The sequence below is a fragment of the Carassius carassius genome, chromosome 45, assembly GCF_963082965.1.
Source record: "Carassius carassius chromosome 45, fCarCar2.1, whole genome shotgun sequence".
Taxonomy (NCBI): Eukaryota; Metazoa; Chordata; class Actinopteri; order Cypriniformes; family Cyprinidae; genus Carassius; species Carassius carassius.
The window spans coordinates 1,073,257-1,098,671 of record NC_081799.1 but is presented as its reverse complement, the minus strand read 5'-3'; the positions used below and the strand labels follow the sequence as shown (position 1 = coordinate 1,098,671).

Here is a 25,415-nt window from a genome sequence, read left to right as displayed (position 1 = left end):
TTGGGCCTGGTTAGTACTTGGATGGGAGACCGCCTTGGAATAGCAAGGTGCTTTAAGCTTTTTGGAAATTTTTCACTAAGTATATAATAATCTTGCAAAAAAAAAAGAGTCAATGCCGATCTCTGAATCTTAGCAGGTTTAGGTCTCGTTAGTACTTAGATCAGAGACCGCCTGGGAATACCAGGTGCTTTAAGCTTTTTGGAAATTTTTCACTAAGTATATAGTAATCTTGAAAAAAATAAAAATAAAAAGAGTCAATGCCCAATCTCTGAATCTTAGCAGGTTTAGGTCTGGTTGGTACTTGGATGAGAGACCGCCTGGGAATACCAGGTGCTTTAAGCTTTTTGGAAATTTTTCACTAAGTATATAATAGTCTTGCAAAAAAAAAAGAGTCAATGCCCGATCTCTGAATCTTAGCAGGTTTAGGTCTCGTTAGTACTTAGATCAGAGACCGCCTGGGAATACCAGGTGCTTTAAGCTTTTTGGAAATTTTTCACTAAGTATATAGTAATCTTGCAAAAAAAATAAATAAAAAGAGTCAATGCCCAATCTCTGAATCTTGGCAGGTTTAGGTCTGGTTAGTACTTGGATCAGAGACCGCCTGGGAATACCAGGTGCTTTAAGCTTTTTGGAAATTTTTCAGTAATTATATAATAATCTTGCCAAAGAAAATAAAATAGTGTCATTGCCCGATCTCTGAATATTAGCAGGTTTGGGCCTGGTTAGTACTTGGATTGGAGACTGCCTTGGAATAGCAGGTGCTTTAAGCTTTTTGGAAATTTTTCACTAAGTATGTAATAATCTTGCAAAAAAAAAAAAAAAGAGTCAATGCCCAATCTCTGAATCTTAGCAGGTTTAGGTCTGGTTAATACTTGGATCAGATACCGCCTGGGAATACCAGGTGCTTTAAGCTTTTTGGAAATTTTTCACTAAGTATATAATAATCTTGCAAAAAAAAAAGTCAATGCCCAATCTCTGAATCTTAGCAGGTTTAGGTCAGGTTAGTACTTGGATCAGAGACCGCCTGGGAATACCAGGTGCTTCAAGCTTTTTGGAAATTTTTCACTAAGTATATAATAATCTTGCAAAAAAAAAAAAAGAGTCAATGCCCAATCTCTGAATCTTAGCAGGTTTGGGCCTGGTTAGTACTTGGATGAGAGACCGCCTTGGAATAGCAAGGTGCTTTAAGTTTTTTGGAAATTTTTCACTAAGTATATAATAATCTTGCAAAAAAAAAAAAAAAAAAGAGTCAATGCCCAATCTCTGAATATTAGCAGGTTTGGGCCTGGTTAGTACTTGGATTGGAGACTGCCTTGGAATAGCAGGTGCTTTAAGCTTTTTGGAAATTTTTCACTAAGTATGTAATAATCTTGCAAAAAAAAAAAAAAAGAGTCAATGCCCAATCTCTGAATCTTAGCAGGTTTAGGTCTGGTTAATACTTGGATCAGAGACCGCTTGGGAATACCAGGTGCTTTAAGCTTTTTGGAAATTTTTCACTAAGTATATAATAATCTTGCAAAAAAAAAAAAAAGAGTCAATGCCCAATCTCTGAATCTTAGCAGGTTTAGGTCTGGTTAGTACTTGGATGAGAGACCGCCTGGGAATACCAGGTGCTTTAAGCTTTTGGGTTTTCTTTCCTACTTATATAATGTACTGGCGATTAGAATGGCTGATCTTTAAATAGCCCTCTCTTTGCAGCAACCTTCGCTTACGGCCATACCAACCTGAGCACCTGTGATTGTTGGTACATTCCAGGAAGTAAGAGGTGGCAGTAGGGAGAGAAAGGCTCTCCCATGTGTTTGTTTTGGTTTGTTTTATATTATATTGGATTTAGTTAAATATAATATTTTTTTTCTTGGTTTGTTTTATTACTTTATTTTTTAGGGCCCTGAGCAGAATTTACTGCTTAGGGCCAAAGGAGCTTTAAAGCTCTTAAAAGTTTGATTATGGAGGAACAACATGGCGATGGCAAAGAAATGGCTGAGGAAAAAAGCAACAGTAAAGAACTTCAAAAAGATACTGGAGAAAGAATAAAGCAAAGAAAATCAACAGAGACAAGTGAGGTGAGAAGACAAAGGAATGAGTTGAAAGACAATGAACAACAAAAGTATTACTCAAAGGAGGCAACAGTAATTGTTAATACTACAGAAGTAAGAGATCGAAGGGTGGAGGATGTGATAAAAGCGTTGATTGAAAAAGTTGGACTGAGTAAAGTGTTAGCGGTAAGACCAAGATTAAATAATGAGTATGAGGTAACAGTAACGGATGAAGAAGCATGTGAAGTTTTAAAGGATGGACTAACAGTAAAAGGAATTGTGTGTGAAGTGAGGAATCTTCAAGAGAGAGAGTGTGTTGTTTCATTCATGCACTTACCAGCTTATGTAACGGATGAAGAAATAACGGCAAAATTGAGAACATGGGGAGTTAAAGTTACATCTGCAATAAGAAGAAGGTACTATCCAGACACTACAATCACAGATGGAACAAGATATGTCCGTGTAAAATTCCCTAAGGAGGTGTTATCACTGCCTTACAGCACGAGATTTGATACTGCAGAGGGAGTGCAATATTTTAGGATCATACATGATCGTCAAATGAAGATCTGTAGATTGTGTAAGAAACCGGGACACATTTTGAAGGACTGTCCAGACTTTAGCTGTCGAGATTGTGGTGAAAAGGGACATTTTTCAAGGGAATGTGATGCTGTAAGATGCCCGGAGTGTCGTAAAGTACTGGTGAAATGTGAATGCTGGATTGAAGAGGATACTGAAACAGATAAAGAATATGAGCAAGTAGATGAAATGGAGAAATCACAGGATGTGGACGACGAAAAGGAGGATGAACAAACAGAACAGACTGAGGAAGAAGAAGAGAATCAAATAGGAGAAGATGCAGAGGAGGAACAGAAGTACTGTGAAATAGAAAGAGAGCAAGAGGAAGAAGGACATGGAATACAAACGGAAATCTTGAAACAAACAAGAGAGGAGGAAAAGGAAAGGCAGGAAATGCAAATGATAGAGAAAGCAACGCAAGGAAGAAAAGAAGACAACAAAAATGACTGGGAAAAGGTTACAATAACAAGAAGAAGACAACTAAAGGTAAAACCAAATTTAGAGAATGTACAAAAGAGACATATAATTAAAAAAAAAGAACTGAAAGAGAAAGTATTTAAAATAAGAGACTATGGTGAGAATAGTTTTGAGGTATTAATGCAGTTGGGAAAAGTTGATGAATGTTTAGAATAATATGTACTTTGCTATGTATTATGTTTTTGAAAATTGCAACACTTAATGTAAGAGGGTTACTAGAAAAAGGGAAATTTGAAAAGTTGAAACTTTTGTGTAGTAGATCAAATGTTTTAGTGGTTCAAGAAACAAATTGGAGGGATGAATTAATGGAAAGTTTTATAAAAAAATGGAAAGGTGATATATTTTATAGTAATGGTGATGGGAGGCTAGGTAGGGGAGTAGCATTTTTAATTAAAAAGGGTGTGTGTGAAAAAGCACAAGTGGTTTATGATGATATGCAAGGAAAGTGTTTGATAGTGAAAATGATGGAGGGAGAGACAAGTATAATTCTGTGTAATATTCATGCACCTGTGGTAGAAAAAGAAAAGGTGTTATTTTTTAAGAAACTAAAAGATATTATTGTGAAATGGGAGAACATTTTAATTATGGGGGATTTTAACACTACGTTTAGCAAGATGGATATTGCAGATGGGATGGTTTTTAAATCTGATAGTGGAAGGAAGGAATTAAAAAGTCTAATGGAAGAAAATAACTTAGTGGATGTATGGAGAGAAAGAAACGAGGGGATACGAGAATTCTCAAGGCAACAGGTGGTGAAGAATTTTATATGCCGAAGTAGAATAGATTTCTTGATTAGTTATAGGGAAATGTTGAAGTTAATAGATACTATATATTATAAGGAAACAATGTTAAGTGATCATAAAGTTGTATGTATACAAGTTGATATGAATGATTTTAAAAGAGGGCCTGGAATATGGATGTTAAACACTGAGATTTTAAAAGATGAGAATTTTAAGGAACAAATAGAGGTATTAATAAAGAAGGAAAAAGGAAATCAGATGTATAAGGATGAAAAAAGATTTTGGTGGGATAATTTAAAATATGACATTGGAAAATGTGCAAGAGAACATAGTAAAATAATACAGAAAATTAAAAAAAGAAAAGAAAAAGAAATAAGAATAGAATTAAGAGATGAGCTGAGTAAAGAGGTTGTCAATTTACAGAAAACCGTAATGTTGGAGGAAAAAATAAAGGATATAGAAGAAAAAAAATATAAAGGAGCAATGATAAGAAGTAAAGCAAAATACTTAGTGGAAGGTGAAAAATGTACAAGGTTCTTTTTTAATATGGAAAAAAACAGACAGAGAGCAGGAATGATTAAAGAATTAATAGGAAAAGGAGGAGGAAAGGTAAAAGAAAAAGAAGAAGTTTTAAAAGAAATAAAAGATTATTATGAAAATTTGTTTAAAAGGGAAGGAGTGGGTAGAGAAGAAATTGAATTTTTGGTAGGGAAAATTAAAATAAAGAAAGATAATGGTGATAAAAATTTATGTGAAAGGGGAATTGAAAAAGAAGAAATAGATGAAGCAATCATGCAGTTAAATAATGGTAAAAGTCCAGGAAAAGATGGTCTTCCAAGTGAATTTTATAAGGTTTTTAGAAATGTAATGACACCAATTTTAAAAGATGTGTATGATGAAATTTTTAAAAAGGAAGAAACCAGTTATTTTATGGGGATAGGATTAGTAAAATTAATTTATAAAAGAAAAGGGGACATTGCAGATCTAAAAAATTATAGACCAATAACTATGTTAAATACAGATTTTAAAATATTATCAAAGATTTTAGCTAACAGATTGAAGAAAATTTTACCAAATATAATACGAACAAACCAGGCATATGCAATACCAGGAAGAGATATTACAGATACTATTAGTAGTATAAGAGATGTTGTAAGTTACATGATCTCTGAAAAAAAAAGTGGATATGTAATAAGTCTTGATTTAGAAAAGGCTTTTGATCGTGTCGAACATGAGTATTTGTTTAGAATTTTACAACAGTTTGGTTTTGGTGAAAATTTTATTAAGTGGTTGAAGATTTTATATAAAGATTCCAAAAGTCAAGTAAAGTGCAATGGATTTTTAACAGAGACCTTTAAATTAACTAGATCTATTAGACAAGGTTGTCCATTATCAGCTTTGCTGTACAGTTTAGTGGCAGAGGCATTAGGGTTGGCAATAACGGAAGAGAAAGAAATTAGAGGAATAAACACAGAAGAAAATAGAGAGTTGCAGAAAGTATATCAATATGCGGATGATACGACTATAATAGTGCAAGATGTGGCTAGTGTAGTTAAAGCAATGGACATAATAGAAAAATACTGTAAAGGTTCTGGAGCTAAGATAAATCAACAAAAAACGGTTATTATGAGTATAGGAAAAATTGAAAAAATTCAAAAATTTTATCCTTTTAAAGAAGAAGAGAGTTTGAAGATTTTGGGTGTGAGGATTGGGAAAAATGAGAAAATGGTGAGAGATTTGATGTGGGATGAAGTGGTGGGTGAAATGGAAAGAGTGTTAAATTATTGGAAACAAAGGGAATTAACTTTAAGAGGGAAGGTTTTGGTTATAAATGCATTAATGATGGCAAAAATGTGGTATGTTTTGGGTGTGATACCCATGCCTATGGGAATTAGTAAAAGATTAAAAAAAGATGTTTTAAATTTTCTCTGGGGCTCTAAGCCATCAAGGATTTCTTATAATACATTAATAGGGGCCATAGAAGAAGGTGGGTTAGGGCTGCAAGATCCAGAATTTAAAAAAAAAGAGCTTTAGAGTCAAAACGGTGAAAACATTTTTAAATGAAGAGAATAAGGCTGAATGGAAAATTCTTATGAGAATGTTTTTAAATAAATGCAGACATATGAAAATAGGAACTGATATTCTGTGGATGAAATTAAAACCTACAATGATAACAGGAATACCGGAGTTTTTTTTATAAAGAAGTTTTAGAAGCTTGGACAGAATTTTTACCCAATGTATGTATTAAACCTATAAGGAGATTGGAGTTTTTAACGCAGCCATTGTTTCTGAATGAGAATATTGTATATAGAGGAAAATAATTATTTTTTAAACATTGGATTAATGCTGGATTTAAAACAATAAGGGATATTTTGTATGAAGTGAGGGAAGGTTTTTTACCTTTGCAAGCAATTTATGATGAAGTGAAAAATAATGAAAATTATGTTAATAAGAATGTTTTAAAAAAGCAATATGATAAAATAAAAGAGGCAATTCCAAAGGAATGGTTAGTAAACATAGAAAAACAAGGACAAGACAGTGAAGATGATAAAATGAAGGTTTTCTTAAAAGCAAAAGGAGAAAAGGAGCCTTTTCATGTGAGTCATCTTAGGACTTTTTATGTTTTGTTTAGAAATAGTGTTTTTAAGAAACCAGCTGGGAATACATTTTGGAAAAAAGTTTTTATAGACCTTGAGGAAGAAGTTCTGTGGAGAAATTTGAGAAAATGGCATATTGATGTTAAAATGGAGAACCTGGATTTTTATATAAGGCATAATATAATTTTTTTCTGAAGAGAAGTTGTATAAATGTGGAATGACTGGGGATGCATTGTGTAAAGTCTGTTGTGAAAAAAATGAAGGAATTTTGCATATGTTTTTATCATGTAAAGAACTGATCATTTTCAGAGACAAAATGAAAAATGTGATTAAGAGTTTGTTAGGAGATAAAATGGATGTAATAGAAGATGAAGAGAGTTGGAATTGTATATTTTTATTTGGAATGAATGAGAAATCTGATAATCAAAATGTGATAAATTTGTTTTTAATTGTAGCTAGATATGCTATATGGTGTAGGAGAAATATAGCAAGAGACAAAAACAAAAAACTGGGATTATGGATTTATTTTAAGAAAAAACTGGAAGATTATATACGAACACTAGAAAGTTATTTTAAAGCAGAAGGTACAATTTATGTATTTGATAAACTCATTCTAAACAACAATCCTTATGTTTTGAAAACACTGAATGGACTGGAAATTAATTTGTAGTTTTTCTTCAGTCGAAAAGGATTATGTTTGCTTAGAAACTTTAATGTAACCTTAAATGAATGTCTGCATTTATTTTATGAAAGAGAGGTTTCTATAACAAGAATGATTTAAAATTTTGAAATATTTTATGTATTTTTTCTTTTTGTACTGAAAAAAATTTTAATAAAAAAAAAAAAAAAAAAAAAATGCCCGATCTCGTCTGATCTCGGAAGCTAAGCAGGTTTGGGCCTGGTTAGTACTTGGATGGGAGACCGCCTGGGAATACCAGGTGCTGTAAGCTTTTTGGAAATGTTTCACTAATTATATAATAATCTTGCAAAAAAAAAAAAAAAAAAGAGTCAATGCCCGATCTCCGAATCTTAGCATGTGTGGTACTGGTTACTACTTGGATGGTAGACTGCCTGGGAATAATTCCAGGTGCTGTAAGCTTTTGGGTTTTCTTCCCTACTTATATAATGTACTGGAGATTAGAGTGGCTGATCTTTAAATAGCCCTCTCTTTGCAGCAGTTGTCGCTTACGGCCATACCAACCTGGCTATGCCCGATCTCGTCTGATCTCGGAAGCTAAGCAGGTTTGGGCCTGGTTAGTACTTGGATGGGAGACCGCCTGGGAATACCAGGTGCTGTAAGCTTTTTGGAAATGTTTCACTAATTATATAATAATCTTGCAAAAAAAAAAAAAAAAAAGAGTCAATACCCGATCTCCGAATCTTAGCATGTTTGGTACTGGTTACTACTTGGATGGTAGACTGCCTGGGAATAATTCCAGGTGCTGTAAGCTTTTGGGTTTTCTTCCCTACTTATATAATGTACTGGAGATTAGAGTGGCTGATCTTTAAATAGCCCTCTCTTTGCAGCAGTTTTTGCTTACGGCCATACCAACCTGGCTATGCCCGATCTCGTCTGATCTCGGAAGCTAAGCAGGTTTGGGCCTGGTTAGTACTTGGATGGGAGACCGCCTGGGAATACCAGGTGCTGTAAGCTTTTTGGAAATGTTTCACTAATTATATAATAATCTTGCAAAAAAAAAAAAAAAGAGTCAATGCCCGATCTCCGAATCTTAGCATGTTTGGTACTGGTTACTACTTGGATGGTAGACTGCCTGGGAATAATTCCAGGTGCTGTAAGCTTTTGGGTTTTCTTCCCTACTTATATAATGTACTGGAGATTAGAGTGGCTGATCTTTAAATAGCCCTCTCTTTGCAGCTGTTTTCGCTTACGGCCATACCAACCTGGCTATGCCCGATCTCGTCTGATCTCGGAAGCTAAGCAGGTTTGGGCCTGGTTAGTACTTGGATGGGAGACCGCCTGGGAATACCAGGTGCTGTAAGCTTTTTGGAAATGTTTCACTAATTATATAATAATCTTGCAAAAAAAAAAAAAAAGAGTCAATGCCCGATCTCCGAATCTTAGCATGTTTGGTACTGGTTACTACTTGGATGGTAGACTGCCTGGGAATAATTCCAGGTGCTGTAAGCTTTTGGGTTTTCTTCCCTACTTATATAATGTACTGGAGATTAGAGTGGCTGATCTTTAAATAGCCCTCTCTTTGCAGCAGTTTTCGCTTACGGCCATACCAACCTGGCTATGCCCGATCTCGTCTGATCTCGGAAGCTAAGCAGGTTTGGGCCTGGTTAGTACTTGGATGGGAGACCGCCTGGGAATACCAGGTGCTGTAAGCTTTTTGGAAATGTTTCACTAATTATATAATAATCTTGCAAAAAAAAAAAAAAAGAGTCAATGCCTATCTCCGAATCTTAGCATGTTTGGTACTGGTTACTACTTGGATGGTAGACTGCCTGGGAATAATTCCAGGTGCTGTAAGCTTTTGGGTTTTCTTCCCTACTTATATAATGTACTGGAGATTAGAGTGGCTGATCTTTAAATAGCCCTCTCTTTGCAGCAGTTTTTGCTTACGGCCATACCAACCTGGCTATGCCCGATCTCGTCTGATCTCGGAAGCTAAGCAGGTTTGGGCCTGGTTAGTACTTGGATGGGAGACCGCCTGGGAATACCAGGTGCTGTAAGCTTTTTGGAAATGTTGCACTAATTATATAATAATCTTGCAAAAAAAAAAAAAAAGAGTCAATGCCCAATCTCTGAATCTTAGCAGGTTTAGGTCTGGTTAGTACTTTGATGAGAGACCGCCTTGGAATAGCAAGGTGCTTTAAGCTTTTTGGAAATTTTTCACTAAGTATATAATAATCTTGCAAAAAAAAAAAAAAAGAGTCAATGCCCAATCTCTGAATCTTAGCAGGTTTGGGCCTGGTTAGTACTTGGATGGAAGACTGCCTTGGAATAGCAGGTGCTTTAAGCTTTTTGGAAATTTTTCACTAAGTATGTAATAATCTTGCAAAAAAAAAAAAAAGAGTCAATGCCCAATCTCTGAATCTTAGCAGGTTTAGGTCTGGTTAGTACTTTGATGAGAGACCGCCTTGGAATAGCAAGGTGCTTTAAGCTTTTTGGAAATTTTTCACTAAGTATATAATAATCTTGCAAAAAAAAAAAAAAAGAGTCAATGCCCAATCTCTGAATCTTAGCAGGTTTGGGCCTGGTTAGTACTTGGATGGAAGACTGCCTTGGAATAGCAGGTGCTTTAAGCTTTTTGGAAATTTTTCACGAAGGATGTAATAATCTTGCAAAAAAATAAAAAAATAAATAGTCAATGCCCAATCTCTGAATCTTAGCAGGTTTAGGTCTGGTTAGTACTTGGATGAGAGACCGCCTTGGAATAGCAAGGTGCTTTAAGCTTTTTGGAAATTTTTCACTAAGTATATAATAATCTTGCAACAAAAAAAAAGAGTCAATGCCCGATCTCTGAATCTTAGCAGGTTTAGGTCTGGTTAGTACTTGGATCAGAGACCGCCTGGGAATTCCAGGTGCTTTAGGCTTATTGGAAATTTTTCACTAAGTATATAATAATCTTGCAAAAAAAAAAAAGAGTCAATGCCCGATCTCTGAATCTTAGCAGGTTTGGGCCTGGTTAGTACTTGGATGGAAGACTGTCTTGGAATAGCAGGTGCTTTAAGCTTTTTGGAAATTTTTCACGAAGTCTGTAATAATCTTGCAAAAAAAAAAAAAAAAAAAGAGTCAATGCCCAATCTCTGAATCTTAGCAGGTTTAGGTCTGGTTAGTACTTGGATGAGAGACCGCCTTGGAATAGCAAGGTGCTTTAAACTTTTTGGAAATTTTTCACTAAGTATATAATAATCTTGCAAAAAAAAAAAAAGAGTCAATGCCCGATCTCTGAATCTTAGCAGGTTTAGGTCTGGTTAGTACTTGGATCAGAGACCGCCTGGGAATACCAGGTGCTTTAAGCTTTTTGGAAATTTTTCACTAAGTATATAATTATCTTGCAAAAAAAAAAAAAAAGAGTCAATGCCCAATCTCTGAGTCTTAGCAGGTTTACGTCTGGTTAGTACTTGGATGAGAGACCGCCTGGGAATACCAGGTGCTTTAAGCTTTTGGGTTTTCTTTCCTACTTATATAATGTACTGGCGATTAGAATGGCTGATCTTTAAATAGCCCTCTCTTTGCAGCAAACTTCGCTTACGGCCATACCAACCTGGCTATGCCTGATTTCGTCTGATCTCGGAAGCTAAGCAGGTTTGGGCCTGGTTAGTACTTGGATGGGAGACCGCCTGGGAGTACCAGGTGCTGTAAGCTTTTTGGAAATTTTTCACTAAGTATTGAATAATTTTGCAAAAAAATTAAAAAAAATTTAGTCAATGCCCGATCTCTGAATCTTAGCAGGTTTAGGTCTGGTTAGTACTTGGATCAGAGACCGCCTGGGAATACCAGGTGCTTTAAGCTTTTTGGAAATTTTTCACTAAGTATATAATAATCTTGCAACAAAAAAAAAGAGTCAATGCCCAATCTCTGAATCTTAGCAGGTTTAGGTCTGGTTGGTACTTGGATGAGAGACCGCCTGGGAATACCAGGTGCTTTAAGCTTTTTGGAAATTTTTCAGTAATTATATAATAATCTTGCCAAAGAAAAAAAAATAGTGTCATTGCCCGATCTCTGAATATTAGCAGGTTTGGGCCTGGTTAGTACTTGGATGGGAGACCGCCTTGGAATAGCAAGGTGGTTTAAGCTTTTTGGAAAATTTTCACTAAGTATATAATAATCTTGCAAAAAAAAAAAAGAGTCAATGGCCAATCTCTGAATATTAGCAGGTTTGGGCCTGGTTAGTACTTGGATGGAAGACTGCCTTGGAATAGCAGGTGCTTTAAGCTTTTTGGAAATTTTTCACGAAGTATGTAATAATCTTGCAAAAAAATAAAAAAATAAATAGTCAATGCCCAATCTCTGAATCTTAGCAGGTTTAGGTCTGGTTAGTACTTGGATCAGAGACCGCCTGGGAATTCCAGGTGCTTTAGGCTTATTGGAAATTTTTCACTAAGTATATAATAATCTTGCAAAAAAAAAAAAGAGTCAATGCCCGATCTCTGAATCTTAGCAGGTTTAGGTCTGGTTAGTACTTGGATCAGAGACCGCCTGGGAATACCAGGTGCTTTAAGCTTTTTGGAAATTTTTCAGTAATTATATAATAATCTTGCCAAAGAAAAAAAAATAGTGTCATTGCCCGATCTCTGAATATTAGCAGGTTTGGGCCTGGTTAGTACTTGGATTGGAGACTGCCTTGGAATAGCAGGTGCTTTAAGCTTTTTGGAAATTTTTCACGAAGTCTGTAATAATCTTGCAAAAAAAAAAAAAAAAAGAGTCAATGCCCAATCTCTGAATATTAGCAGGTTTGGGCCTGGTTAGTACTTTGATGGAAGACTGTCTTGGAATAGCAGGTGCTTTAAGCTTTTTGGAAATTTTTCACGAAGTCTGTAATAATCTTGCAAAAAAAAAAAAAAAAAAAGAGTCAATGCCCAATCTCTGAATCTTAGCAGGTTTAGGTCTGGTTAGTACTTGGATGAGAGACCGCCTTGGAATAGCAAGGTGCTTTAAGCTTTTTGAAAATTTTTCACTAAGTATGTAATAATCTTGCAAAAAAAAAAAAGAGTCAATGCCCGATCTCTGAATCTTAGCAGGTTTAGGTCTGGTTAGTACTTGGATCAGAGACCGCCTGGGAATACCAGGTGCTTTAAGCTTTTTGGAAATTTTTCACTAAGTATATAATTATCTTGCAAAAAAAAAAAAAAAAGAGTCAATGCCCAATCTCTGAGTCTTAGCAGGTTTACGTCTGGTTAGTACTTGGATGAGAGACCGCCTGGGAATACCAGGTGCTTTAAGCTTTTGGGTTTTCTTTCCTACTTATATAATGTACTGGCGATTAGAATGGCTGATCTTTAAATAGCCCTCTCTTTGCAGCAACCTTCGCTTACGGCCATACCAACCTGGCTATGCCTGATCTCGTCTGATCTCGGAAGCTAAGCAGGGTTGAGCCTGGTTAGTACTTTGATGGGAGACCGCCTGGGAATACCAGGTGCTGTAAGCTTTTTGGAAATTTTTCACTAAGTATTGAATAATTTTGCAAAAAAATTAAAAAAAATTTAGTCAATGCCCGATCTCTGAAAATTAGCAGGTTTGGGCCTGGTTAGTACTTGGATGGGAGACCGCCTTGGAATAGCAAGGTGCTTTAAGCTTTTTGGAATTTTTTCACTAAGTATATAATAATCTTGCAAAAAAAAAAAGAGTCAATGCCGATCTCTGAATCTTAGCAGGTTTAGGTCTCGTTAGTACTTAGATCAGAGACCGCCTGGGAATACCAGGTGCTTTAAGCTTTTTGGAAATTTTTCACTAAGTATATAGTAATCTTGAAAAAAATAAAAATAAAAAGAGTCAATGCCCAATCTCTGAATCTTAGCAGGTTTAGGTCTGGTTGGTACTTGGATGAGAGACCGCCTGGGAATACCAGGTGCTTTAAGCTTTTTGGAAATTTTTCACTAAGTATAAAATAGTCTTGCAAAAAAAAAAGAGTCAATGCCCGATCTCTGAATCTTAGCAGGTTTAGGTCTCGTTAGTGCTTAGATCAGAGACCGCCTGGGAATACCAGGTGCTTTAAGCTTTTTGGAAATTTTTCACTAAGTATATAGTAATCTTGCAAAAAAAATAAATAAAAAGAGTCAATGCCCAATCTCTGAATCTTGGCAGGTTTAGGTCTGGTTAGTACTTGGATCAGAGACCGCCTGGGAATACCAGGTGCTTTAAGCTTTTTGGAAATTTTTCAGTAATTATATAATAATCTTGCCAAAGAAAATAAAATAGTGTCATTGCCCGATCTCTGAATATTAGCAGGTTTGGGCCTGGTTAGTACTTGGATTGGAGACTGCCTTGGAATAGCAGGTGCTTTAAGCTTTTTGGAAATTTTTCACTAAGTATGTAATAATCTTGCAAAAAAAAAAAAAAAAGAGTCAATGCCCAATCTCTGAATCTTAGCAGGTTTAGGTCTGGTTAGTACTTGGATCAGAGACCGCCTGGGAATACCAGGTGCTTTAAGCTTTTTGGAAATTTTTCAGTAATTATATAATAATCTTGCCAAAGAAAATAAAATAGTGTCATTGCCCGATCTCTGAATATTAGCAGGTTTGGGCCTGGTTAGTACTTGGATTGGAGACTGCCTTGGAATAGCAGGTGCTTTAAGCTTTTTGGAAATTTTTCACTAAGTATGTAATAATCTTGCAAAAAAAAAAAAAAAAAGAGTCAATGCCCAATCTCTGAATTTTAGCAGGTTTAGGTCTGGTTAATACTTGGATCAGATACCGCCTGGGAATACCAGGTGCTTTAAGCTTTTTGGAAATTTTTCACTAAGTATATAATAATCTTGCAAAAAAAAAAAAAAAAAAAGTCAATGCCCAATCTCTGAATCTTAGCAGGTTTAGGTCAGGTTAGTACTTGGATCAGAGACCGCCTGGGAATAGCAAGGTGCTTTAAGCTTTTTGGAATTTTTTCACTAAGTATATAATAATCTTGCAAAAAAAAAAAGAGTCAATGCCGATCTCTGAATCTTAGCAGGTTTAGGTCTCGTTAGTACTTAGATCAGAGACCGCCTGGGAATAGCAGGTGCTTTAAGCTTTTTGGAAATTTTTCACTAAGTATATAGTAATCTTGAAAAAAATAAAAATAAAAAGAGTCAATGCCCAATCTCTGAATCTTAGCAGGTTTAGGTCTGGTTGGTACTTGGATGAGAGACCGCCTGGGAATACCAGGTGCTTTAAGCTTTTTGGAAATTTTTCACTAAGTATAAAATAGTCTTGCAAAAAAAAAAGAGTCAATGCCCGATCTCTGAATCTTAGCAGGTTTAGGTCTCGTTAGTGCTTAGATCAGAGACCGCCTGGGAATACCAGGTGCTTTAAGCTTTTTGGAAATTTTTCACTAAGTATATAGTAATCTTGCAAAAAAAATAAATAAAAAGAGTCAATGCCCAATCTCTGAATCTTGGCAGGTTTAGGTCTGGTTAGTACTTGGATCAGAGACCGCCTGGGAATACCAGGTGCTTTAAGCTTTTTGGAAATTTTTCAGTAATTATATAATAATCTTGCCAAAGAAAATAAAATAGTGTCATTGCCCGATCTCTGAATATTAGCAGGTTTGGGCCTGGTTAGTACTTGGATTGGAGACTGCCTTGGAATAGCAGGTGCTTTAAGCTTTTTGGAAATTTTTCACTAAGTATGTAATAATCTTGCAAAAAAAAAAAAAAAGAGTCAATGCCCAATCTCTGAATCTTAGCAGGTTTAGGTCTGGTTAATACTTGGATCAGATACCGCCTGGGAATACCAGGTGCTTTAAGCTTTTTGGAAATTTTTCACTAAGTATATAATAATCTTGCAAAAAAAAAAAAAAAAAGTCAATGCCCAATCTCTGAATCTTAGCAGGTTTAGGTCAGGTTAGTACTTGGATCAGAGACCGCCTGGGAATACCAGGTGCTTCAAGCTTTTTGGAAATTTTTCACTAAGTATATAATAATCTTGCAAAAAAAAAAAAGAGTCAATGCCCAATCTCTGAATCTTAGCAGGTTTGGGCCTGGTTAGTACTTGGATGAGAGACCGCCTTGGAATAGCAAGGTGCTTTAAGTTTTTTGGAAATTTTTCACTAAGTATATAATAATCTTGCAAAAAAAAAAAAAAAAAAGAGTCAATGCCCAATCTCTGAATATTAGCAGGTTTGGGCCTGGTTAGTACTTGGATTGGAGACTGCCTTGGAATAGCAGGTGCTTTAAGCTTTTTGGAAATTTTTCACTAAGTATGTAATAATCTTGCAAAAAAAAAAAAAAAGAGTCAATGCCCAATCTCTGAATCTTAGCAGGTTTAGGTCTGGTTAATACTTGGATCAGAGACCGCTTGGGAATACCAGGTGCTTTAAGCTTTTTGGAAATTTTTCACTAAGTATATAATAATCTTGCAAAAAAAAAAAAAAGAGTCAATGCCCAATCTCTGAATCTTAGCAGGTTTAGGTCTGGTTAGTACTTGGATGAGAGACCGCCTGGGAATACCAGGTGCTTTAAGCTTTTGGGTTTTCTTTCCTACTTATATAATGTACTGGCGATTAGAATGGCTGATCTTTAAATAGCCCTCTCTTTGCAGCAACCTTCGCTTACGGCCATACCAACCTGAGCACCTGTGATTGTTGGTACATTCCAGGAAGTAAGAGGTGGCAGTAGGGAGAGAAAGGCTCTCCCATGTGTTTGTTTTGGTTTGTTTTATATTATATTGGATTTAGTTAAATATAATATTTTTTTTCTTGGTTTGTTTTATTACTTTATTTTTTAGGGCCCTGAGCAGAATTTACTGCTTAGGGCCAAAGGAGCTTTAAAGCTCTTAAAAGTTTGATTATGGAGGAACAACATGGCGATGGCAAAGAAATGGCTGAGGAAAAAAGCAACAGTAAAGAACTTCAAAAAGATACTGGAGAAAGAATAAAGCAAAGAAAATCAACAGAGACAAGTGAGGTGAGAAGACAAAGGAATGAGTTGAAAGACAATGAACAACAAAAGTATTACTCAAAGGAGGCAACAGTAATTGTTAATACTACAGAAGTAAGAGATCGAAGGGTGGAGGATGTGATAAAAGCGTTGATTGAAAAAGTTGGACTGAGTAAAGTGTTAGCGGTAAGACCAAGATTAAATAATGAGTATGAGGTAACAGTAACGGATGAAGAAGCATGTGAAGTTTTAAAGGATGGACTAACAGTAAAAGGAATTGTGTGTGAAGTGAGGAATCTTCAAGAGAGAGAGTGTGTTGTTTCATTCATGCACTTACCAGCTTATGTAACGGATGAAGAAATAACGGCAAAATTGAGAACATGGGGAGTTAAAGTTACATCTGCAATAAGAAGAAGGTACTATCCAGACACTACAATCACAGATGGAACAAGATATGTCCGTGTAAAATTCCCTAAGGAGGTGTTATCACTGCCTTACAGCACGAGATTTGATACTGCAGAGGGAGTGCAATATTTTAGGATCATACATGATCGTCAAATGAAGATCTGTAGATTGTGTATGAAACCAGGACACATTTTGAAGGACTGTCCAGACTTTAGCTGTCGAGATTGTGGTGAAAAGGGACATTTTTCAAGGGAATGTGATGCTGTAAGATGCCCGGAGTGTCGTAAAGTACTGGTGAAATGTGAATGCTGGATTGAAGAGGGTACTGAAACAGATAAAGAATATGAGCAAGTAGATGAAATGGAGAAATCACAGGATGTGGACGACGAAAAGGAGGATGAACAAACAGAACAGACTGAGGAAGAAGAAGAGAATCAAATAGGAGAAGATGCAGAGGAGGAACAGAAGTACTGTGAAATAGAAAGAGAGCAAGAGGAAGAAGGACATGGAATACAAACGGAAATCTTGAAACAAACAAGAGAGGAGGAAAAGGAAAGGCAGGAAATGCAAATGATAGAGAAAGCAACGCAAGGAAGAAAAGAAGACAACAAAAATGACTGGGAAAAGGTTACAATAACAAGAAGAAGACAACTAAAGGTAAAACCAAATTTAGAGAATGTACAAAAGAGACATATAATTAAAAAAAAAGAACTGAAAGAGAAAGTATTTAAAATAAGAGACTATGGTGAGAATAGTTTTGAGGTATTAATGCAGTTGGGAAAAGTTGATGAATGTTTAGAATAATATGTACTTTGCTATGTATTATGTTTTTGAAAATTGCAACACTTAATGTAAGAGGGTTACTAGAAAAAGGGAAATTTGAAAAGTTGAAACTTTTGTGTAGTAGATCAAATGTTTTAGTGGTTCAAGAAACAAATTGGAGGGATGAATTAATGGAAAGTTTTATAAAAAAATGGAAAGGTGATATATTTTATAGTAATGGTGATGGGAGGCTAGGTAGGGGAGTAGCATTTTTAATTAAAAAGGGTGTGTGTGAAAAAGCACAAGTGGTTTATGATGATATGCAAGGAAAGTGTTTGATAGTGAAAATGATGGAGGGAGAGACAAGTATAATTCTGTGTAATATTCATGCACCTGTGGTAGAAAAAGAAAAGGTGTTATTTTTTAAGAAACTAAAAGATATTATTGTGAAATGGGAGAACATTTTAATTATGGGGGATTTTAACACTACGTTTAGCAAGATGGATATTGCAGATGGGATGGTTTTTAAATCTGATAGTGGAAGGAAGGAATTAAAAAGTCTAATGGAAGAAAATAACTTAGTGGATGTATGGAGAGAAAGAAACGAGGGGATACGAGAATTCTCAAGGCAACAGGTGGTGAAGAATTTTATATGCCGAAGTAGAATAGATTTCTTGATTAGTTATAGGGAAATGTTGAAGTTAATAGATACTATATATTATAAGGAAACAATGTTAAGTGATCATAAAGTTGTATGTATACAAGTTGATATGAATGATTTTAAAAGAGGGCCTGGAATATGGATGTTAAACACTGAGATTTTAAAAGATGAGAATTTTAAGGAACAAATAGAGGTATTAATAAAGAAGGAAAAAGGAAATCAGATGTATAAGGATGAAAAAAGATTTTGGTGGGATAATTTAAAATATGACATTGGAAAATGTGCAAGAGAACATAGTAAAATAATACAGAAAATTAAAAAAAGAAAAGAAAAAGAAATAAGAATAGAATTAAGAGATGAGCTGAGTAAAGAGGTTGTCAATTTACAGAAAACCGTAATGTTGGAGGAAAAAATAAAGGATATAGAAGAAAAAAAATATAAAGGAGCAATGATAAGAAGTAAAGCAAAATACTTAGTGGAAGGTGAAAAATGTACAAGGTTCTTTTTTAATATGGAAAAAAACAGACAGAGAGCAGGAATGATTAAAGAATTAATAGGAAAAGGAGGAGGAAAGGTAAAAGAAAAAGAAGAAGTTTTAAAAGAAATAAAAGATTATTATGAAAATTTGTTTAAAAGGGAAGGAGTGGGTAGAGAAGAAATTGAATTTTTGGTAGGGAAAATTAAAATAAAGAAAGATAATGGTGATAAAAATTTATGTGAAAGGGGAATTGAAAAAGAAGAAATAGATGAAGCAATCATGCAGTTAAATAATGGTAAAAGTCCAGGAAAAGATGGTCTTCCAAGTGAATTTTATAAGGTTTTTAGAAATGTAATGACACCAATTTTAAAAGATGTGTATGATGAAATTTTTAAAAAGGAAGAAACCAGTTATTTTATGGGGATAGGATTAGTAAAATTAATTTATAAAAGAAAAGGGGACATTGCAGATCTAAAAAATTATAGACCAATAACTATGTTAAATACAGATTTTAAAATATTATCAAAGATTTTAGCTAACAGATTGAAGAAAATTTCACCAAATATAATACGAACAAACCAGGCATATGCAATACCAGGAAGAGATATTACAGATACTATTAGTAGTATAAGAGATGTTGTAAGTTACATGATCTCTGAAAAAAAAAGTGGATATGTAATAAGTCTTGATTTAGAAAAGGCTTTTGATCGTGTCGAACATGAGTATTTGTTTAGAATTTTACAACAGTTTGGTTTTGGTGAAAATTTTATTAAGTGGTTGAAGATTTTATATAAAGATTCCAAAAGTCAAGTAAAGTGCAATGGATTTTTAACAGAGACCTTTAAATTAACTAGATCTATTAGACAAGGTTGTCCATTATCAGCTTTGCTGTACAGTTTAGTGGCAGAGGCATTAGGGTTGGCAATAACGGAAGAGAAAGAAATTAGAGGAATAAACACAGAAGAAAATAGAGAGTTGCAGAAAGTATATCAATATGCGGATGATACGACTATAATAGTGCAAGATGTGGCTAGTGTAGTTAAAGCAATGGACATAATAGAAAAATACTGTAAAGGTTCTGGAGCTAAGATAAATCAACAAAAAACGGTTATTATGAGTATAGGAAAAATTGAAAAAATTCAAAAATTTTATCCTTTTAAAGAAGAAGAGAGTTTGAAGATTTTGGGTGTGAGGATTGGGAAAAATGAGAAAATGGTGAGAGATTTGATGTGGGATGAAGTGGTGGGTGAAATGGAAAGAGTGTTAAATTATTGGAAACAAAGGGAATTAACTTTAAGAGGGAAGGTTTTGGTTATAAATGCATTAATGATGGCAAAAATGTGGTATGTTTTGGGTGTGATACCCATGCCTATGGGAATTAGTAAAAGATTAAAAAAAGATGTTTTAAATTTTCTCTGGGGCTCTAAGCCATCAAGGATTTCTTATAATACATTAATAGGGGCCATAGAAGAAGGTGGGTTAGGGCTGCAAGATCCAGAATTAAAAAAAAAGAGCTTTAGAGTCAAAACGGTGAAAACATTTTTAAATGAAGAGAATAAGGCTGAATGGAAAATTCTTATGAGAATGTTTTTAAATAAATGCAGACATATGAAAATAGGAACTGATATTCTGTGGATGAAATTAAAACCTACAATGATAACAGGAATACCGGAGTTTTATAAAGAGGTTTTAGAAGCTTGGACAGAATTTTTACCCAATGTATGTATTAAACCTATAAGGAGATTGGAGTTTTTAACGCAGCCATTGTTTCTGAATGAGAATATTGTATATAGAGGAAAATAATTATTTTTTAAACATTGGATTAATGCTGGATTTAAAACAATAAGGGATATTTTGTATGAAGTGAGGGAAGGTTTTTTACCTTTGCAAGCAATTTATGATGAAGTGGAAAATAATGAAAATTATGTTAATAAGAATGTTTTAAAAAAGCAATATGATAAAATAAAAGAGGCAATTCCAAAGGAATGGTTAGTAAACATAGAAAAACAAGGACAAGACAGTGAAGATGATAAAATGAAGGTTTTCTTAAAAGCAAAAGGAGAAAAGGAGCCTTTTCATGTGAGTCATCTTAGGACTTTTTATGTTTTGTTTAGAAATAGTGTTTTTAAGAAACCAGCTGGGAATACATTTTGGAAAAAAGTTTTTATAGACCTTGAGGAAGAAGTTCTGTGGAGAAATTTGAGAAAATGGCATATTGATGTTAAAATGGAGAACCTGGATTTTTATATAAGGCATAATATAATTTTTTCTGAAGAGAAGTTGTATAAATGTGGAATGACTGGGGATGCATTGTGTAAAGTCTGTTGTGAAAAAAATGAAGGAATTTTGCATATGTTTTTATCATGTAAAGAACTGATCATTTTCAGAGACAAAATGAAAAATGTGATTAAGAGTTTGTTAGGAGATAAAATGGATGTAATAGAAGATGAAGAGAGTTGGAATTGTATATTTTTATTTGGAATGAATGAGAAATCTGATAATCAAAATGTGATAAATTTGTTTTTAATTGTAGCTAGATATGCGATATGGTGTAGGAGAAATATAGCAAGAGACAAAAACAAAAAACTGGGATTATGGATTTATTTTAAGAAAAAACTGGAAGATTATATACGAACACTAGAAAGTTATTTTAAAGCAGAAGGTACAATTTATGTATTTGATAAACTCATTCTAAACAACAATCCTTATGTTTTGAAAACACTGAATGGACTGGAAATTAATTTGTAGTTTTTCTTCAGTCGAAAAGGATTATGTTTGCTTAGAAACTTTAATGTAACCTTAAATGAATGTCTGCATTTATTTTATGAAAGAGAGGTTTCTATAACAAGAATGATTTAAAATTTTGAAATATTTTATGTATTTTTTCTTTTTGTACTGAAAAAAATTTTAATAAAAAAAAAAAAAAAAAAAAAAAATGCCCGATCTCGTCTGATCTCGGAAGCTAAGCAGGTTTGGGCCTGGTTAGTACTTGGATGGGAGACCGCCTGGGAATACCAGGTGCTGTAAGCTTTTTGGAAATGTTTCACTAATTATATAATAATCTTGCAAAAAAAAAAAAAAAAAAGAGTCAATGCCCGATCTCCGAATCTTAGCATATGTGGTACTGGTTACTACTTGGATGGTAGACTGCCTGGGAATAATTCCAGGTGCTGTAAGCTTTTGGGTTTTCTTCCCTACTTATATAATGTACTGGAGATTAGAGTGGCTGATCTTTAAATAGCCCTCTCTTTGCAGCAGTTGTCGCTTACGGCCATACCAACCTGGCTATGCCCGATCTCGTCTGATCTCGGAAGCTAAGCAGGTTTGGGCCTGGTTAGTACTTGGATGGGAGACCGCCTGGGAATACCAGGTGCTGTAAGCTTTTTGGAAATGTTTCACTAATTATATAATAATCTTGCAAAAAAAAAAAAAAAGAGTCAATGCCCGATCTCCGAATCTTAGCATGTTTGGTACTGGTTACTACTTGGATGGTAGACTGCCTGGGAATAATTCCAGGTGCTGTAAGCTTTTGGGTTTTCTTCCCTACTTATATAATGTACTGGAGATTAGAGTGGCTGATCTTTAAATAGCCCTCTCTTTGCAGCTGTTTTCGCTAACGGCCATACCAACCTGGCTATGCCCGATCTCGTCTGATCTCGGAAGCTAAGCAGGTTTGGGCCTGGTTAGTACTTGGATGGGAGACCGCCTGGGAATACCAGGTGCTGTAAGCTTTTTGGAAATGTTTCACTAATTATATAATAATCTTGCAAAAAAAAAAAAAAAGAGTCAATGCCCGATCTCCGAATCTTAGCATGTTTGGTACTGGTTACTACTTGGATGGTAGACTGCCTGGGAATAATTCCAGGTGCTGTAAGCTTTTGGGTTTTCTTCCCTACTTATATAATGTACTGGAGATTAGAGTGGCTGATCTTTAAATAGCCCTCTCTTTGCAGCAGTTTTCGCTTACGGCCATACCAACCTGGCTATGCCCGATCTCGTCTGATCTCGGAAGCTAAGCAGGTTTGGGCCTGGTTAGTACTTGGATGGGAGACCGCCTGGGAATACCAGGTGCTGTAAGCTTTTTGGAAATGTTTCACTAATTATATAATAATCTTGCAAAAAAAAAAAAAAAAGAGTCAATGCCCGATCTCCGAATCTTAGCATGTTTGGTACTGGTTACTACTTGAATGGTAGACTGCCTGGGAATAATTCCAGGTGCTGTAAGCTTTTGGGTTTTCTTCCCTACTTATATAATGTACTGGAGATTAGAGTGGCTGATCTTTAAATAGCCCTCTCTTTGCAGCAGTTTTCGCTTACGGCCATACCAACCTGGCTATGCCCGATCTCGTCTGATCTCGGAAGCTAAGCAGGTATGGGCTTGGTTAGTACTTGGATGGGAGACCGCCTGGGAATACCAGGTGCTGTAAGCTTTTTGGAAATTTTTCACTAAGTATTGAATAATTTTGCAAAAAAATTAAAAAAAATTTAGTCAATGCCCGATCTCTGAATCTTAGCAGGTTTAGGTCTGGTTAGTACTTGGATCAGAGACCGCCTGGGAATACCAGGTGCTTTAAGCTTTTTGGAAATTTTTCACTAAGTATATAATAATCTTGCAACAAAAAAAAAGAGTCAATGCCCAATCTCTGAATCTTAGCAGGTTTAGGTCTGGTTGGTACTTGGATGAGAGACCGCCTGGGAATACCAGGTGCTTTAAGCTTTTTGGAAATTTTTCAGTAATTATATAATAATCTTGCCAAAGAAAAAAAAATAGTGTCATTGCCCGATCTCTGAATATTAGCAGGTTTGGGCCTGGTTAGTACTTGGATGGGAGACCGCCTTGGAATAGCAAGGTGGTTTAAGCTTTTTGGAAAAGTTTCACTAAGTATATAATAATCTTGCAAAAAAAAAAAAGAGTCAATGGCCAATCTCTGAATATTAGCAGGTTTGGGCCTGGTTAGTACTTGGATTGGAGACTGCCTTGGAATAGCAGGTGCTTTAAGCTTTTTGGAAATTTTTCACTAAGTATGTAATAATCTTGCAAAAAAAAAAAAAAAAGAGTTAATGCCCAATCTCTGAATTTTAGCAGGTTTAGGTCTGGTTAGTACTTTGATGAGAGACCGCCTTGGAATAGCAAGGTGCTTTAAGCTTTTTGGAAATTTTTCACTAAGTATATAATAATCTTGCAAAAAAAAAAAAAAAGAGTCAATGCCCAATCTCTGAATCTTAGCAGGTTTAGGTCTGGTTAGTACTTGGATCAGAGACCGCCTGGGAATTCCAGGTGCTTTAGGCTTATTGGAAATTTTTCACTAAGTATATAATAATCTTGCAAAAAAAAAAAAGAGTCAATGCCCGATCTCTGAATCTTAGCAGGTTTAGGTCTGGTTAGTACTTGGATCAGAGACCGCCTGGGAATACCAGGTGCTTTAAGCTTTTTGGAAATTTTTCAGTAATTATATAATAATCTTGCCAAAGAAAAAAAAATAGTGTCATTGCCCGATCTCTGAATGTTAGCAGGTTTGGGCCTGGTTAGTACTTGGATGGGAGACCGCCTGGGAATTCCAGGTGCTTTAGGCTTATTGGAAATTTTTCACTAAGTATATAATAATCTTGCAAAAAAAAAAAAGAGTCAATGCCCGATCTCTGAATCTTAGCAGGTTTAGGTCTGGTTAGTACTTGGATGAGAGACCGCCTTGGAATAGCAAGGTGCTTTAAGCTTTTTGAAAATTTTTCACTAAGTATGTAATAATCTTGCAAAAAAAAAAAAGAGTCAATGCCCGATCTCTGAATCTTAGCAGGTTTAGGTCTGGTTAGTACTTGGATCAGAGACCGCCTGGGAATACCAGGTGCTTTAAGCTTTTTGGAAATGTTTCACTAATTATATAATAATCTTGCAAAAAAAAAAAAAAAAAAAAGAGTCAATGCCCGATCTCCGAATCTTAGCATGTTTGGTACTGGTTACTACTTGGATGGTAGACTGCCTGGGAATAATTCCAGGTGCTGTAAGCTTTTGGGTTTTCTTCCCTACTTATATAATGTACTGGCGATTAGAATGGCTGATCTTTAAATAGCCCTCTCTTTGCAGCAACCTTCGCTTACAGCCATACCAACCTGGCTATGCCTGATCTCGTCTGATCTCGGAAGCTAAGCAGGGTTGGGCCTGGTTAGTACTTGGATGGGAGACCGCCTGGGAATACTAGGTGCTGTAAGCTTTTGGGTTTTCTTCCCTACTTATATAATGTACTGGCGATTAGAATGGCTGATCTTTAAATAGCCCTCTCTTTGCAGCAAACTTCGCTTACGGCCATACCAACCTGGCTATGCTGATTTCGTCTGATCTCGGAAGCTAAGCAGGTTTGGGCCTGGTTAGTACTTGGATGGGAGACCGCCTGGGAGTACCAGGTGCTGTAAGCTTTTTGGAAATTTTTCACTAAGTATTGAATAATTTTGCAAAAAAATTAAAAAAAATTTAGTCAATGCCCGATCTCTGAAAATTAGCAGGTTTGGGCCTGGTTAGTACTTGGATGGGAGACCGCCTTGGAATAGCAAGGTGCTTTAAGCTTTTTGGAAAGTTTTCACTAAGTATATAATAATCTTGCAAAAAAAAAAGAGTCAATGCCGATCTCTGAATCTTAGCAGGTTTAGGTCTCGTTAGTACTTAGATCAGAGACCGCCTGGGAATACCAGGTGCTTTAAGCTTTTTGGAAATTTTTCACTAAGTATATAGTAATCTTGAAAAAAATAAAAATAAAAAGAGTCAATGCCCAATCTCTGAATCTTAGCAGGTTTAGGTCTGGTTGGTACTTGGATGAGAGACCGCCTGGGAATACCAGGTGCTTTAAGCTTTTTGGAAATTTTTCACTAAGTATATAATAGTCTTGCAAAAAAAAAAGAGTCAATGCCCGATCTCTGAATCTTAGCAGGTTTAGGTCTCGTTAGTACTTAGATCAGAGACCGCCTGGGAATACCAGGTGCTTTAAGCTTTTTGGAAATTTTTCACTAAGTATATAGTAATCTTGCAAAAAAAATAAATAAAAAGAGTCAATGCCCAATCTCTGAATCTTGGCAGGTTTAGGTCTGGTTAGTACTTGGATCAGAGACCGCCTGGGAATACCAGGTGCTTTAAGCTTTTTGGAAATTTTTC

At 35.3% G+C, this 25,415-nt stretch overlaps 13 non-coding genes across 13 annotated transcripts; all 13 read left to right on the top strand.

The window, feature by feature from the left end:
* The first annotated feature begins 7,609 nt into the window (after window positions 1–7,609).
* On the top strand, window positions 7,610–7,728 carry LOC132128331 (5S ribosomal RNA). Its single transcript, XR_009427929.1, has one exon. It is a non-coding gene; the product is annotated as a 5S ribosomal RNA (ribosomal RNA).
* Window positions 7,729–7,961: 233 nt separating this feature from the next.
* Window positions 7,962–8,080, top strand: LOC132128298 (5S ribosomal RNA). Its single transcript, XR_009427918.1, has one exon. It is a non-coding gene; the product is annotated as a 5S ribosomal RNA (ribosomal RNA).
* Window positions 8,081–8,310: 230 nt separating this feature from the next.
* On the top strand, window positions 8,311–8,429 carry LOC132128181 (5S ribosomal RNA). Its single transcript, XR_009427890.1, has one exon. It is a non-coding gene; the product is annotated as a 5S ribosomal RNA (ribosomal RNA).
* A 230-nt stretch (window positions 8,430–8,659) lies between these two features.
* On the top strand, window positions 8,660–8,778 carry LOC132128064 (5S ribosomal RNA). The gene has a single exon (XR_009427779.1). It is a non-coding gene; the product is annotated as a 5S ribosomal RNA (ribosomal RNA).
* Window positions 8,779–9,007: 229 nt separating this feature from the next.
* Window positions 9,008–9,126, top strand: LOC132127944 (5S ribosomal RNA). The gene has a single exon (XR_009427668.1). It is a non-coding gene; the product is annotated as a 5S ribosomal RNA (ribosomal RNA).
* A 1,517-nt stretch (window positions 9,127–10,643) lies between these two features.
* On the top strand, window positions 10,644–10,762 carry LOC132128107 (5S ribosomal RNA). Its single transcript, XR_009427820.1, has one exon. It is a non-coding gene; the product is annotated as a 5S ribosomal RNA (ribosomal RNA).
* Window positions 10,763–12,426: 1,664 nt separating this feature from the next.
* LOC132128171 (5S ribosomal RNA) lies at window positions 12,427–12,545 on the top strand. Its single transcript, XR_009427880.1, has one exon. It is a non-coding gene; the product is annotated as a 5S ribosomal RNA (ribosomal RNA).
* Window positions 12,546–21,537: 8,992 nt separating this feature from the next.
* LOC132128760 (5S ribosomal RNA) lies at window positions 21,538–21,656 on the top strand. The gene has a single exon (XR_009428329.1). It is a non-coding gene; the product is annotated as a 5S ribosomal RNA (ribosomal RNA).
* Window positions 21,657–21,886: 230 nt separating this feature from the next.
* LOC132127898 (5S ribosomal RNA) lies at window positions 21,887–22,005 on the top strand. The gene has a single exon (XR_009427624.1). It is a non-coding gene; the product is annotated as a 5S ribosomal RNA (ribosomal RNA).
* Window positions 22,006–22,235: 230 nt separating this feature from the next.
* LOC132128639 (5S ribosomal RNA) lies at window positions 22,236–22,354 on the top strand. The gene has a single exon (XR_009428216.1). It is a non-coding gene; the product is annotated as a 5S ribosomal RNA (ribosomal RNA).
* Window positions 22,355–22,585: 231 nt separating this feature from the next.
* Window positions 22,586–22,704, top strand: LOC132127982 (5S ribosomal RNA). The gene has a single exon (XR_009427703.1). It is a non-coding gene; the product is annotated as a 5S ribosomal RNA (ribosomal RNA).
* Window positions 22,705–24,364: 1,660 nt separating this feature from the next.
* LOC132128158 (5S ribosomal RNA) lies at window positions 24,365–24,483 on the top strand. Its single transcript, XR_009427868.1, has one exon. It is a non-coding gene; the product is annotated as a 5S ribosomal RNA (ribosomal RNA).
* An 84-nt stretch (window positions 24,484–24,567) lies between these two features.
* Window positions 24,568–24,685, top strand: LOC132128186 (5S ribosomal RNA). The gene has a single exon (XR_009427894.1). It is a non-coding gene; the product is annotated as a 5S ribosomal RNA (ribosomal RNA).
* Window positions 24,686–25,415: the final 730 nt, after the last annotated feature.